Raw genomic sequence first — 13,637 nt, 5'->3', positions numbered from 1 at the left:
ATTGACCATGCTGTGCGTAGATTACAAGATTCTTGCAAAGGTTTTAGCAGACCGGTTGCGCACAGCCCTTCCCTACGTCGTCCACGAGGATCAGACGTGCGAGGTAGAGGGCGCTCTATAAGATGGAACCTACAGTTGATCAGGGATTCCATCGCTTGGGTTGAAGATAGAGGGCTGCCTTTAATGGTAGCAGCGCTAGATCAGGCGAAAGCTTTTGATCGCGTGAATAGATCTTTTCTATTCAGGGTGTTAGGTAGATTAGGATTTGGGGAGAAGTTTATAGGATGGATCCGTACTTTATATGTCGGAGCGGGGTGTCGAGTTAGTGTAAATAGTCACTTAGGTGACGTTTTTGACCTCTCGTCTGGGGTCAGGCAGGGATGCCCACTCTCGGCTCTCCTCTTCGTTCTGTACATGGAGCCTCTGGGGGCTGCCATTAGGGCAGACACAGGGGTGGAAGGCTTGTTGATCCCTGGAAGCGGTGGGCTGCGTGTTAAGATGACGCAGTACGCCGACGACACTTCCTTGCTGTTGTGCAAGGACTCGTGCCTGACAAGGTCCCTTGCCATCTTTGGGGATTTCACCCGAGCGTCGGGAGCAGTTCTGAACCATGCAAAGTCTTCCGTCAAGTTTTCGGAAGATGGCGCGGTAGAACGGATGTGCCTGGGGGGTTATCTCTCTGTGAAGGGGCCCTGAGGATTCTCGGGGTTCATTTTGAGACCTCCGGCTCAGCGACGCTAAACTGGAACATGCGTATCGCAGTGGTACAGAGGAAGCTAGCAATGTGGAAGGCTAGGTATTTGTCTTTTATGGGCAAAGTCCTGGTCCTAAAGGTGGATGTGTTGCCGTCTCTTTGTATGTGGCATACATCTACCCATTGCCGGCTTGTCTGAGGAGGCCTCTAGTGAGGCTTGTGTTTCAGTTTATGTGGAGTGGCAGGTGCGAGTGGGTCGCCAGGGCACGCATGATCTGTCCCATCGGGGAGGGAGGTAGGGGGGTACCACATTTCCCCCTCAAGCTGGACGCCATTTTTGTTTCTTTCTTGTTGACGGAGCTTGCTCGTCCGGTTATACACCCGTCCGGTTACCTCCTGCGGGTGTTCTTCTCGTATAAGGCGAGAAGCGTAATGGTGTGGTCTAACGCGGGTCCTCGGGCGGAACAGCTGCCGTGGCATTTTGGCCATGCGGCCAAGTGGCTGCGTGCGCACCCCGAGGTTGAAGTTGCCCGAGTAGGTTTAGACCACAGGCACCTGTACGAGGAGGTCAGGCAGGCAGGGAGTCCTGCGCCTGTAGCGGGCATCTCGTCAGTGGTCTGGGAGGGAGTGCAGGCGCGGGGCCTGGACAATAGGCTCAAGGACCTGAATTGGTTGGGCCTCCATAAGCGCTTGCTGGTACGTGCCATCTTGTACCGGTATAGTTTGGTGCAATCCCCCATCTGTCCAAGATCCTCTTGTGGCAGGGAGGAGACTGTGCGCCATGCCTTTTGGGACTGTGCCTTTGCCGGACTAGTCTGGGCTAGGGCACGGGTAATGCTAGGTGTGGTTAGGAGTGATTTTGTTTTGACATGGGCTAGGCTAGAGAGAGGCGTAGGGAGAGCAAAGGGAACGGATAGGGACAGGTTTCTGCTCTGGCTTCTCATGAGTCTCTTTAAAAAGGGACTGTGGGAAGCCAGGCAGAATTTAGTCAAGACAGGGAGAGATTGGGGGGTGGAAGGGATAGTGAGAAGGGTGGAAGGTGATTTGAGGGGGAAGATGAAGAGGGAGGAGAGGAAGTGGGGGAAGCATGCGGCACGGGAGAGGTGGAAAGGGGGTTTAGGGCTGGGAGTGTTAGAGTGAGTTGGTAAGGGGATAGATTAGGGAAGGGGAGATAGGGAAAGGGTTAGGTATTGGTTAGGTATGACGGGGAGGGACGATGCTCCCCTGAGGTTGTTTTTGTTTGATGTTTTTGTAAATAGAATTAATTAAGAATGAATGAGAATGATGATTTTGTAATAGTATGAATGGTATTGATTGTAATAAATTATTTTAACCACCATCTGAGGCGTGATTATTGCTGGTTGAAAAACTTAACCCAATACCCCGCTTGGGATGACTTGAAATATAGTCAGCCTTGGCAATTTTTGATAGTCTCATGTGAGACTGCTATACATGTGAAAGAGAAGATAGTGACAAGACCAAACATGGGCTGCATCCAGCTCATTTATTATATAACCTTTTTGATGCTTCAGCTGACAGTTGAACATTATCTTGCAACTAGGTAGAAACAGAAAAAAGGTGTCAGTAGTATATGCTGTGTCAGAAGTAGGGTTCGGGAGAATGAACTCAGCAACAGCGGGTTTGGGCCCACAGTTTCAGCTTTGCCCCCACACTGCCTCGAATTGTTGCAAGTAGTATGTTACCCAAAGCCACTTGACCCACTTGTCTTGCCTCCTCTAGAGGCAGCTATGGCAAGATTTACATGAAAAGGTTTTGGGTTCGCCCCCATTGCAGCTGAGCCAGCGGTGCTGATTACCCAAGTGCTTTGCTCTCGATATTGGTTTTGTCCAGGAAAAAAGGGAACATCTATTGAACAAGTACCCCACCTTGCCATTAATTACATGTAATCGAGAATCCACCAGTGTTAGGTAGGGGCGAACTGCTAGACATACCAAAGTAACAAAAAATAATACAGTTTGCCGAGAAGCTGTGCGAGATACTGCAAGCAGTTTGAATAGCAGATTTCTGATATTCTATCGCAGTGGCATATCATAGCCTATGAGGTCCATCCGAGGAGTGGTTATTGTTGGGTGACAACTTAACCCAAAACTTTACATTGGAACGACATGAAATATAGTCAGAAGTAGTCTTGGGGAGAATAGGTTCAGCAACAGGTGGTATTGGTCCACAATTCCAGTTTTTGCCCCCACACTGCCTCTAATTCTTGCAAGAAGTAAGGTACCCTTAGCACACGTTATAACACTTCCACTAGAGGCAGCGGTGGCAAGGTTGAGTTGAAAAGGTTTTGGGTTTGCGACCCATTGCAGCTGAGCCAGTGGTGCAGATTACCCAAAATGCTTTGCTCTCGATATTGTTTTTTTTTACTACTGGAAAAAGGTAACATCTATTGAATAAGTACCCACCTTGCCATGAATGACATGTCATCAAGAATCCACCAAAGTGGTAGGTAGGGGGCGAACTGCTAGACATTGCAATGTTTAAAACACAATGTTACGTTAAAGGAGAAGCTGTGCAAAACACTGTCAACAGTTTGAGTAGCTGTAATATATCATTCTTTCGCAGAGGCGATATCATAGCTATGAAGGTCCATCTGAGGCGTGATTATTGCTGGTTGAAAACTTAACCCAATACCCCGCTTGGGAATGACTTGAAACTAGTCAGCCTTGGCAATTTTGATAGTCTCATGTGAGACTGCTATACATGTGAAAGAGAAGATAGTGACAAGACCAAACATGGCTGCATCCAGCTCATTTATTAATAACCTTTTTGATGCTTCAGCTGACAGTTGAACATTATCTTGCAACTAGGTAGAAACAGAAAAAAGGTGTCAGTAGTATATGCTGTGTCAGAAGTAGGGTTCGGGAGAATGAAGCTCAGCAACAGCGGTTTGGGCCCACAGTTCAGCTTTGCCCCCACACTGCCTCGAATTGTTGCAAGTAGTATGTTACCCAAAGCACTTGACCACTTTGTCTTGCCTCCTCTAGAGGCAGCTATGGCAAGATTTACCATGAAAAGGTTTTGGGTTCGTCCCCCATTGGCAGCTGAGCAGCGGTGCTGATTACCCAAGTGCTTTGCTCTCGATATTGGTTTTGTCCAGGAAAAAAGGGAACATCTATTGAACAAGTACCCCACCTTGCCATTAATTACATGTAATCGCGAATCCACCAGTGTTAGGTAGGGGGCGAACTGCTAGACATACCAATGTAACAAAAATAATACAGTTTGCCGAGAAGCTGTGCGAGATACTGCAAGCAGTTTGAATAGCAGATTTCTGATATTCTATCGCAGTGTCATTATCATAGCCTATGAGGTCCATCCGAGGAGTGGTTATTGTTGGGTGACAACTTAACCCAAAACTTTACATTGGAACGACATGAAATATAGTCAGAAGTAGTCTTGGGGAGAATAGGTTCAGCAACAGGTGGTTATTGGTCCACAATTCCAGTTTTGCCCCCACACTGCCTCTAATTCTTGCAAGAAGTAAGGTACCCTTTAGCCACGTTATACACTTCCACTAGAGGCAGCGGTGGCAAGGTGAGTTGAAAAGGTTTTGGGTTTGCGACCCATTGCAGCTGAGCCAGTGGTGCAGATTACCCAAAATGCTTTGCTCTCGATATTGTTTTTTTACTACTGGAAAAAGGTAACATCTATTGAATAAGTACCCCACCTTGCCATGAATGACATGTCATCAAGAATCCACCAAAGTGGTAGGTAGGGGGCGAACTGCTAGACATTGCAATGTTAAAACACAATGTTACCGTTAAAGGAGAAGCTGTGCAAAACACTGTAAACAGTTTGAGTAGCTGTAATATATCATTCTTTCGCAGAGGCGATATCATAGCCTATGAAGTCCATCTGAGGCGTGATTATTGCTGGTTGAAAACTTAACCCAATACCCCGCTTGGGATGACTTGAAACATAGTCAGCCTTGGCAATTTTGATAGTCTCATGTGAGACTGCTATACAGGTGAAAGAGAAGATAGTGACAAGACCAAACATGGGCTTGCCATCCAGCTCATTATTATATACCTTTTTGATGCTTCAGCTGACAGACAGTTGAACATTATCTTGCAACTAGGTAGAAACAGAAAAAGTTGTCAGTAGTATATGCTGTGTCAGAAGTAGGGTTCGGGAGAATGAACTCAGCAACAGCGGGTTTGGGCCCACAGTTTCAGCTTTGCCCCCACACTGCCTCGAATTGTTGCAAGTAGTATGTTACCCAAAGCCACTTGACCCACTTTGGTCTTGCCTCCTCTAGAGGCAGCTATGGCAAGATTTACATGAAAAGGTTTTTGGGTTCGTCCCCCATTGCAGCTGAGCCAGCGGTGCTGATTACCCAAAGTGCTTTGCTCTCGATATTGGTTTTGTCCAGGAAAAAAGGGAACATCTATTGAACAAGTACCCCACCTTGCCATTAATTACATGTAATCGAGAATCCACCAGTGTTAGGTAGGGGGCGAACTGCTAGACATACCAATGTAACAAAAAATAATACAGTTTGCCGAGAAGCTGTGCGAGATACTGCAAGCAGTTTGAATAGCAGATTTCTGATATTCTATCGCAGTGGCATTATCATAGCCTATGAGGTCCATCCGAGGAGTGGTTATTGTTGGGTGACAACTTAACCCAAACTTTACATTGGAACGACATGAATATAGTCAGAAGTAGTCTTGGGAGAATAGGTTCAGCACAGGTGGTATTGGTCCACAATTCCAGTTTTGCCCCCACACTGCCTCTAATTCTTGCAAGAAGTAAGGTACCCTTAGCCACGTTATACACTTCCACTAGAGGCAGCGGTGGCAAGGTTGAGTTGAAAAGGTTTTGGTTTGCGACCCATTGCAGCTGAGCCAGTGGTGCAGATTACCCAAAATGCTTTGCTCTCGATATTGTTTTTTTTACTACTGGAAAAGAAGGTAACATCTATTGAATAAGTACCCCACCTTGCCATGAATGACATGTCATCAAGAATCCACCAAAGTGGTAGGTAGGGGGCGAACTGCTAGACATTGCAATGTTAACACACAATGTTACCGTTAAAGGAGAAGCTGTGCAAAACACTGTAAACAGTTTGAGTAGCTGTAATATGTCGTTCTTTCGCAGAGGCGATATCATAGCCTATGAAGTCCATCTGAGGCGTGATTATTGCTGGTTGAAAAACTTAACCCAATACCCCGCTTGGGATGACTTGAAACATAGTCAGCCTTGGCAGTTTTGATAGCTCATGTGAGACTGCTATACATGTGAAAGAGAAGATAGTGACAAGACCAAACATGGGCTGCATCCAGCTTCATTTATTATATAACCTTTTTGATGCTTCAGCTGACAGTTGAACATTATCTTGCAACTAGGTAGAAACAGAAAAAAGGTGTCAGTAGTATATGCTGTGTCAGAAGTAGGGTTCGGGAGAATGAACTCAGCAACAGCGGGTTTGGGCCCACAGTTTCAGCTTTGCCCCCACACTGCCTCGAATTGTTGCAAGTAGTATGTTACCCAAAGCCACTTGACCCACTTTGTCTTGCCTCCTCTAGAGGCAGCTATGGCAAGATTTACATGAAAAGGTTTTGGGTTCGTCCCCCATTGCAGCTGAGCCAGCGGTGCTGATTACCCAAAGTGCTTTGCTCTCGATATTGGTTTTGTCCAGAAAAAAGGGAACATCTATTGAACAAGTACCCCACCTTGCCATTAATTACATGTAATCGAGAATCCACCAGTGTTAGGTAGGGGGCGAACTGCTAGACATACCAATGTAACAAAAAATAATACAGTTTGCCGAGAAGCTGTGCGAGATACTGCAAGCAGTTTGAATAGCAGATTTCTGATATTCTATCGCAGTGGCATTATCATAGCCTATGAGGTCCATCCGAGGAGTGGTTATTGTTGGGTGACAACTTAACCCAAAACTTTACATTGGAACGACATGAAATATAGTCAGAAGTAGTCTTGGGGAGAATAGGTTCAGCAACAGGTGGTATTGGTCCACAATTCCAGTTTTGCCCCCACACTGCCTCTAATTCTTGCAAGAAGTAAGGTACCCTTAGCCACGTTATACACTTCCACTAGAGGCAGCGGTGGCAAGGTTGAGTTGAAAAGGTTTGGGTTTGCGACCCATTGCAGCTGAGCCAGTGGTGCAGATTACCCAAAATGCTTTGCTCTCGATATTGTTTTTTTTACTACTGGAAAAGGTAACATCTATTGAATAAGTACCCCACCTTGCCATGAATGACATGTCATCAAGAATCCACCAAAGTGGTAGGTAGGGGGCGAACTGCTAGACATTGCAATGTTAAAACACAATGTTACCGTTAAAGGAGAAGCTGTGCAAAAACACTGTAAACAGTTTGAGTAGCTGTAATATATCATTCTTTCGCAGAGGCGATATCATAGCCTATGAAGTCCATCTGAGGCGTGATTATTGCTGGTTGAAAACTTAACCCAATACCCCGCTTGGGATGACTTGAAACATAGTCAGCCTTGGCAATTTTGATAGTCTCATGTGAGACTGCTAATCATGTGAAAGAGAAGATAGTGACAAGACCAAACATGGGCTGCATCCAGCTCATTTATTATATAACCTTTTTGATGCTTCAGCTGACAGTTGAACATTATCTTGCAACTAGGTAGAAACAGAAAAAAGGTGTCAGTAGTATATGCTGTGTCAGAAGTAGGGTTCGGGAGAATGAACTCAGCAACAGCGGGTTTGGGCCCACAGTTTCAGCTTTGCCCCCACACTGCCTCGAATTGTTGCAAGTAGTATGTTACCCAAAGCCACTTGACCCACTTTGTCTTGCCTCCTCTAGAGGCAGCTATGGCAAGATTTACATGAAAAGGTTTTGGGTTCGTCCCCCATTGCAGCTGAGCCAGCGGTGCTGATTACCCAAAGTGCTTTGCTCTCGATATTGGTTTTGTCCAGGAAAAAAGGGAACATCTATTGAACAAGTACCCCACCTTGCCATTAATTACATGTAATCGAGAATCCACCAGTGTTAGGTAGGGGGCGAACTGCTAGACATACCAATGTAACAAAAAAATAATACAGTTTGCCGAGAAGCTGTGCGAGATACTGCAAGCAGTTTGAATAGCAGATTTCTGATATTCTATCGCAGTGGCATTATCATAGCCTATGAGGTCCATCCGAGGAGTGGTTATTGTTGGGTGACAACTTAACCCAAAACTTTACATTGGAACGACATGAAATATAGTCAGAAGTAGTCTTGGGGAGAATAGGTTCAGCAACAGGTGGTATTGGTCCACAATTCCAGTTTTGCCCCCACACTGCCTCTAATTCTTGCAAGAAGTAAGGTACCCTTAGCCACGTTATACACTTCCACTAGAGGCAGCGGTGGCAAGTTGAGTTGAAAAGGTTTTGGGTTTGCGACCCATTGCAGCTGAGCCAGTGGTGCAGATTACCCAAAATGCTTTGCTCTCGATATTGTTTTTTTTACTACTGGAAAAAGGTAACATCTATTGAATAAGTACCCCACCTTGCCATGAATGACATGTCATCAAGAATCCACCAAAGTGGTAGGTAGGGGGCGAACTGCTAGACATTGCAATGTTAAAACACAATGTTACCGTTAAAGGAGAAGCTGTGCAAAACACTGTAAACAGTTTGAGTAGCTGTAATATATCATTCTTTCGCAGAGGCGATATCATAGCCTATGAAGTCCATCTGAGGCGTGATTATTGCTGGTTGAAAACTTAACCCAATACCCCGCTTGGGATGACTTGAAACATAGTCAGCCTTGGCAATTTTTGATAGTCTCATGTGAGACTGCTATACATGTGAAAGAGAAGATAGTGACAAGACCAAACATGGGCTGCATCCAGCTCATTTATTATATAACCTTTTTGATGCTTCAGCTGACAGTTGAACATTATCTTGCAACTAGGTAGAAACAGAAAAAAGTTGTCAGTAGTATATGCTGTGTCAGAAGTAGGGTTCGGGAGAATGAACTCAGCAACAGCGGGTTTGGGCCCACAGTTTCAGCTTTGCCCCCACACTGCCTCGAATTGTTGCAAGTAGTATGTTACCCAAAGCCACTTGACCCACTTTGTCTTGCCTCCTCTAGAGGCAGCTATGGCAAGATTTACATGAAAAGGTTTTGGGTTCGTCCCCCATTGCAGCTGAGCCAGCGGTGCTGATTACCCAAAGTGCTTTGCTCTCGATATTGGTTTTGTCCAGGAAAAAGGGAACATCTATTGAACAAGTACCCCACCTTGCCATTAATTACATGTAATCGAGAATCCACCAGTGTTAGGTAGGGGGCGAACTGCTAGACATACCAATGTAACAAAAAATAATACAGTTTGCCGAGAAGCTGTGCGAGATACTGCAAGCAGTTTGAATAGCAGATTTCTGATATTCTATCGCAGTGGCATTATCATAGCCTATGAGGTCCATCCGAGGAGTGGTTATTGTTGGGTGACAACTTAACCCAAAACTTTACATTGGAACGACATGAAATATAGTCAGAAGTAGTCTTGGGGAGAATAGGTTCAGCAACAGGTGGTATTGGTCCACAATTCCAGTTTTGCCCCCACACTGCCTCTAATTCTTGCAAGAAGTAAGGTACCCTTAGCCACGTTATACACTTCCACTAGAGGCAGCGGTGGCAAGGTTGAGTTGAAAAGGTTTTGGGTTTGCGACCCATTGCAGCTGAGCCAGTGGTGCAGATTACCCAAAATGCTTTGCTCTCGATATTGTTTTTTTACTACTGGAAAAAGGTAACATCTATTGAATAAGTACCCCACCTTGCCATGAATGACATGTCATCAAGAATCCACCAAAGTGGTAGGTAGGGGGCGAACTGCTAGACATTGCAATGTTAAAACACAATGTTACCGTTAAAGGAGAAGCTGTGCAAAACACTGTAAACAGTTTGAGTAGCTGTAATATATCATTCTTTCGCAGAGGCGATATCATAGCCTATGAAGTCCATCTGAGGCGTGATTATTGCTGGTTGAAAACTTAACCCAATACCCCGCTTGGGATGACTTGAAACATAGTCAGCCTTGGCAATTTTTTGATAGTCTCATGTGAGACTGCTATACATGTGAAAGAGAAGATAGTGACAAGACCAAACATGGGCTGCATCCAGCTCATTTATTATATAACCTTTTTGATGCTTCAGCTGACAGTTGAACATTATCTTGCAACTAGGTAGAAACAGAAAAAAGTTGTCAGTAGTATATGCTGTGTCAGAAGTAGGGTTCGGGAGAATGAACTCAGCAACAGCGGGTTTGGGCCCACAGTTTCAGCTTTGCCCCCACACTGCCTCGAATTGTTGCAAGTAGTATGTTACCCAAAGCCACTTGACCCACTTTGTCTTGCCTCCTCTAGAGGCAGCTATGGCAAGATTTACATGAAAAGGTTTTGGGTTCGTCCCCCATTGCAGCTGAGCCAGCGGTGCTGATTACCCAAAGTGCTTTGCTCTCGATATTGGTTTTGTCCAGGAAAAAAAGGGAACATCTATTGAACAAGTACCCCACCTTGCCATTAATTACATGTAATCGAGAATCCACCAGTGTTAGGTAGGGGGCGAACTGCTAGACATACCAATGTAACAAAAAATAATACAGTTTGCCGAGAAGCTGTGCGAGATACTGCAAGCAGTTTGAATAGCAGATTTCTGATATTCTATCGCAGTGGCATTATCATAGCCTATGAGGTCCATCCGAGGAGTGGTTATTGTTGGGTGACAACTTAACCCAAAACTTTACATTGGAACGACATGAAATATAGTCAGAAGTAGTCTTGGGGAGAATAGGTTCAGCAACAGGTGGTATTGGTCCACAATTCCAGTTTTGCCCCCACACTGCCTCTAATTCTTGCAAGAAGTAAGGTACCCTTAGCCACGTTATACACTTCCACTAGAGGCAGCGGTGGCAAGGTTGAGTTGAAAAGGTTTTGGGTTTGCGACCCATTGCAGCTGAGCCAGTGGTGCAGATTACCCAAAATGCTTTGCTCTCGATATTGTTTTTTTTACTACTGGAAAAAGGTAACATCTATTGAATAAGTACCCCACCTTGCCATGAATGACATGTCATCAAGAATCCACCAAAGTGGTAGGTAGGGGGCGAACTGCTAGACATTGCAATGTTAAAACACAATGTTACCGTTAAAGGAGAAGCTGTGCAAAACACTGTAAACAGTTTGAGTAGCTGTAATATATCATTCTTTCGCAGAGGCGATATCATAGCCTATGAAGTCCATCTGAGGCGTGATTATTGCTGGTTGAAAACTTAACCCAATACCCCGCTTGGGATGACTTGAAACATAGTCAGCCTTGGCAATTTTTGATAGTCTCATGTGAGACTGCTATACATGTGAAAGAGAAGATAGTGACAAGACCAAACATGGGCTGCATCCAGCTCATTTATTATATAACCTTTTTGATGCTTCAGCTGACAGTTGAACATTATCTTGCAACTAGGTAGAAACAGAAAAAAGTTGTCAGTAGTATATGCTGTGTCAGAAGTAGGGTTCGGGAGAATGAACTCAGCAACAGCGGGTTGGGCCCACAGTTTCAGCTTTGCCCCCACACTGCCTCGAATTGTTGCAAGTAGTATGTTACCCAAAGCCACTTGACCCACTTTGTCTTGCCTCCTCTAGAGGCAGCTATGGCAAGATTTACATGAAAAGGTTTTGGGTTCGTCCCCCATTGCAGCTGAGCCAGCGGTGCTGATTACCCAAAGTGCTTTGCTCTCGATATTGGTTTTGTCCAGGAAAAAAGGGAACATCTATTGAACAAGTACCCCACCTTGCCATTAATTACATGTAATCGAGAATCCACCAGTGTTAGGTAGGGGGCGAACTGCTAGACATACCAATGTAACAAAAAAATAATACAGTTTGCCGAGAAGCTGTGCGAGATACTGCAAGCAGTTTGAATAGCAGATTTCTGATATTCTATCGCAGTGGCATTATCATAGCCTATGAGGTCCATCCGAGGAGTGGTTATTGTTGGGTGACAACTTAACCCAAAACTTTACATTGGAACGACATGAAATATAGTCAGAAGTAGTCTTGGGGAGAATAGGTTCAGCAACAGGTGGTATTGGTCCACAATTCCAGTTTTGCCCCCACACTGCCTCTAATTCTTGCAAGAAGTAAGGTACCCTTAGCCACGTTATACACTTCCACTAGAGGCAGCGGTGGCAAGGTTGAGTTGAAAAGGTTTGGGTTTGCGACCCATTGCAGCTGAGCCAGTGGTGCAGATTACCCAAAATGCTTTGCTCTCGATATTGTTTTTTTTACTACTGGAAAAAGGTAACATCTATTGAATAAGTACCCCACCTTGCCATGAATGACATGTCATCAAGAATCCACCAAAGTGGTAGGTAGGGGGCGAACTGCTAGACATTGCAATGTTAAAACACAATGTTACCGTTAAAGGAGAAGCTGTGCAAAACACTGTAAACAGTTTGAGTAGCTGTAATATGTTGTTCTTTCGCAGAGGCGATATCATAGCCTATGAAGTCCATCTGAGGCGTGATTATTGCTGGTTGAAAACTTAACCCAATACCCCGCTTGGGATGACTTGAAACATAGTCAGCCTTGGCAATTTTTGATAGTCTCATGTGAGACTGCTAATCATGTGAAAGAGAAGATAGTGACAAGACCAAACATGGCTGCATCCAGCTCATTTATTATATAACCTTTTTGATGCTTCAGCTGACAGTTGAACATTATCTTGCAACTAGGTAGAAACAGAAAAAAGGTGTCAGTAGTATATGCTGTGTCAGAAGTAGGGTTCGGGAGAATGAACTCAGCAACAGCGGGTTTGGGCCCACAGTTTCAGCTTTGCCCCCACACTGCCTCGAATTGTTGCAAGTAGTATGTTACCCAAAGCCACTTGACCCACTTTGTCTTGCCTCCTCTAGAGGCAGCTATGGCAAGATTTACATGAAAAGGTTTTGGGTTCGTCCCCCATTGCAGCTGAGCCAGCGGTGCTGATTACCCAAAGTGCTTTGCTCTCGATATTGGTTTTTGTCCAGGAAAAAAGGGAACATCTATTGAACAAGTACCCCACCTTGCCATTAATTACATGTAATCGAGAATCCACCAGTGTTAGGTAGGGGGCGAACTGCTAGACATACCAATGTAACAAAAAATAATACAGTTTGCCGAGAAGCTGTGCGAGATACTGCAAGCAGTTTGAATAGCAGATTTCTGATATTCTATCGCAGTGGCATTATCATAGCCTATGAGGTCCATCCGAGGAGTGGTTATTGTTGGGTGACAACTTAACCCAAAACTTTACATTGGAACGACATGAAATATAGTCAGAAGTAGTCTTGGGGAGAATAGGTTCAGCAACAGGTGGTATTGGTCCACAATTCCAGTTTTGCCCCCACACTGCCTCTAATTCTTGCAAGAAGTAAGGTACCCTTAGCCACGTTATACACTTCCACTAGAGGCAGCGGTGGCAAGGTTGAGTTGAAAAGGTTTTGGGTTTGCGACCTATTGCAGCTGAGCCAGTGGTGCAGATTACCCAAAATGCTTTGCTCTCGATATTGTTTTTTTTACTACTGGAAAAAGGTAACATCTATTGAATAAGTACCCCACCTTGCCATGAATGACATGTCATCAAGAATCCACCAAAGTGGTAGGTAGGGGGCGAACTGCTAGACATTGCAATGTTAAAACACAATGTTACCGTTAAAGGAGAAGCTGTGCAAAACACTGTAAACAGTTTGAGTAGCTGTAATATGTTGTTCTTTCGCAGAGGCGATATCATAGCCTATGAAGTCCATCTGAGGCGTGATTATTGCTGGTTGAAAACTTAACCCAATACCCCGCTTGGGATGACTTGAAACATAGTCAGCCTTGGCAATTTTTGATAGTCTCATGTGAGACTGCTAATCATGTGAAAGAGAAGATAGTGACAAGACCAAACATGGGCTGCATCCAGCTCATTTA

The 13,637-nt window shown here is 44.8% G+C and overlaps 9 non-coding genes across 9 annotated transcripts; all 9 read left to right on the top strand.

The window, feature by feature from the left end:
* The first annotated feature begins 3,265 nt into the window (after positions 1-3,265).
* Positions 3,266-3,406, top strand: LOC118961010. Its single transcript, XR_005048878.1, has one exon. It is a non-coding gene; the product is annotated as a U4 spliceosomal RNA (small nuclear RNA).
* A 1,124-nt stretch (positions 3,407-4,530) lies between these two features.
* Positions 4,531-4,671, top strand: LOC118961006. Its single transcript, XR_005048874.1, has one exon. It is a non-coding gene; the product is annotated as a U4 spliceosomal RNA (small nuclear RNA).
* A 1,132-nt stretch (positions 4,672-5,803) lies between these two features.
* Positions 5,804-5,943, top strand: LOC118961011. The gene has a single exon (XR_005048879.1). It is a non-coding gene; the product is annotated as a U4 spliceosomal RNA (small nuclear RNA).
* Positions 5,944-7,073: 1,130 nt separating this feature from the next.
* LOC118961005 lies at positions 7,074-7,214 on the top strand. The gene has a single exon (XR_005048873.1). It is a non-coding gene; the product is annotated as a U4 spliceosomal RNA (small nuclear RNA).
* Positions 7,215-8,344: 1,130 nt separating this feature from the next.
* LOC118960984 lies at positions 8,345-8,486 on the top strand. Its single transcript, XR_005048852.1, has one exon. It is a non-coding gene; the product is annotated as a U4 spliceosomal RNA (small nuclear RNA).
* A 1,128-nt stretch (positions 8,487-9,614) lies between these two features.
* Positions 9,615-9,757, top strand: LOC118961004. Its single transcript, XR_005048872.1, has one exon. It is a non-coding gene; the product is annotated as a U4 spliceosomal RNA (small nuclear RNA).
* Positions 9,758-10,888: 1,131 nt separating this feature from the next.
* On the top strand, positions 10,889-11,030 carry LOC118960983. Its single transcript, XR_005048851.1, has one exon. It is a non-coding gene; the product is annotated as a U4 spliceosomal RNA (small nuclear RNA).
* Positions 11,031-12,159: 1,129 nt separating this feature from the next.
* LOC118960997 lies at positions 12,160-12,301 on the top strand. Its single transcript, XR_005048865.1, has one exon. It is a non-coding gene; the product is annotated as a U4 spliceosomal RNA (small nuclear RNA).
* Positions 12,302-13,431: 1,130 nt separating this feature from the next.
* Positions 13,432-13,573, top strand: LOC118960996. Its single transcript, XR_005048864.1, has one exon. It is a non-coding gene; the product is annotated as a U4 spliceosomal RNA (small nuclear RNA).
* The last annotated feature ends 64 nt before the right edge of the window (positions 13,574-13,637 follow it).

This window comes from Oncorhynchus mykiss, unplaced genomic scaffold (assembly GCF_013265735.2).
Source record: "Oncorhynchus mykiss isolate Arlee unplaced genomic scaffold, USDA_OmykA_1.1 un_scaffold_648, whole genome shotgun sequence".
Lineage (NCBI taxonomy): Eukaryota > Metazoa > Chordata > Actinopteri > Salmoniformes > Salmonidae > Oncorhynchus > Oncorhynchus mykiss.
The sequence above is the reverse complement of the archived record's forward strand: the minus strand, read 5'-3'. Positions and strand labels throughout refer to the sequence as shown.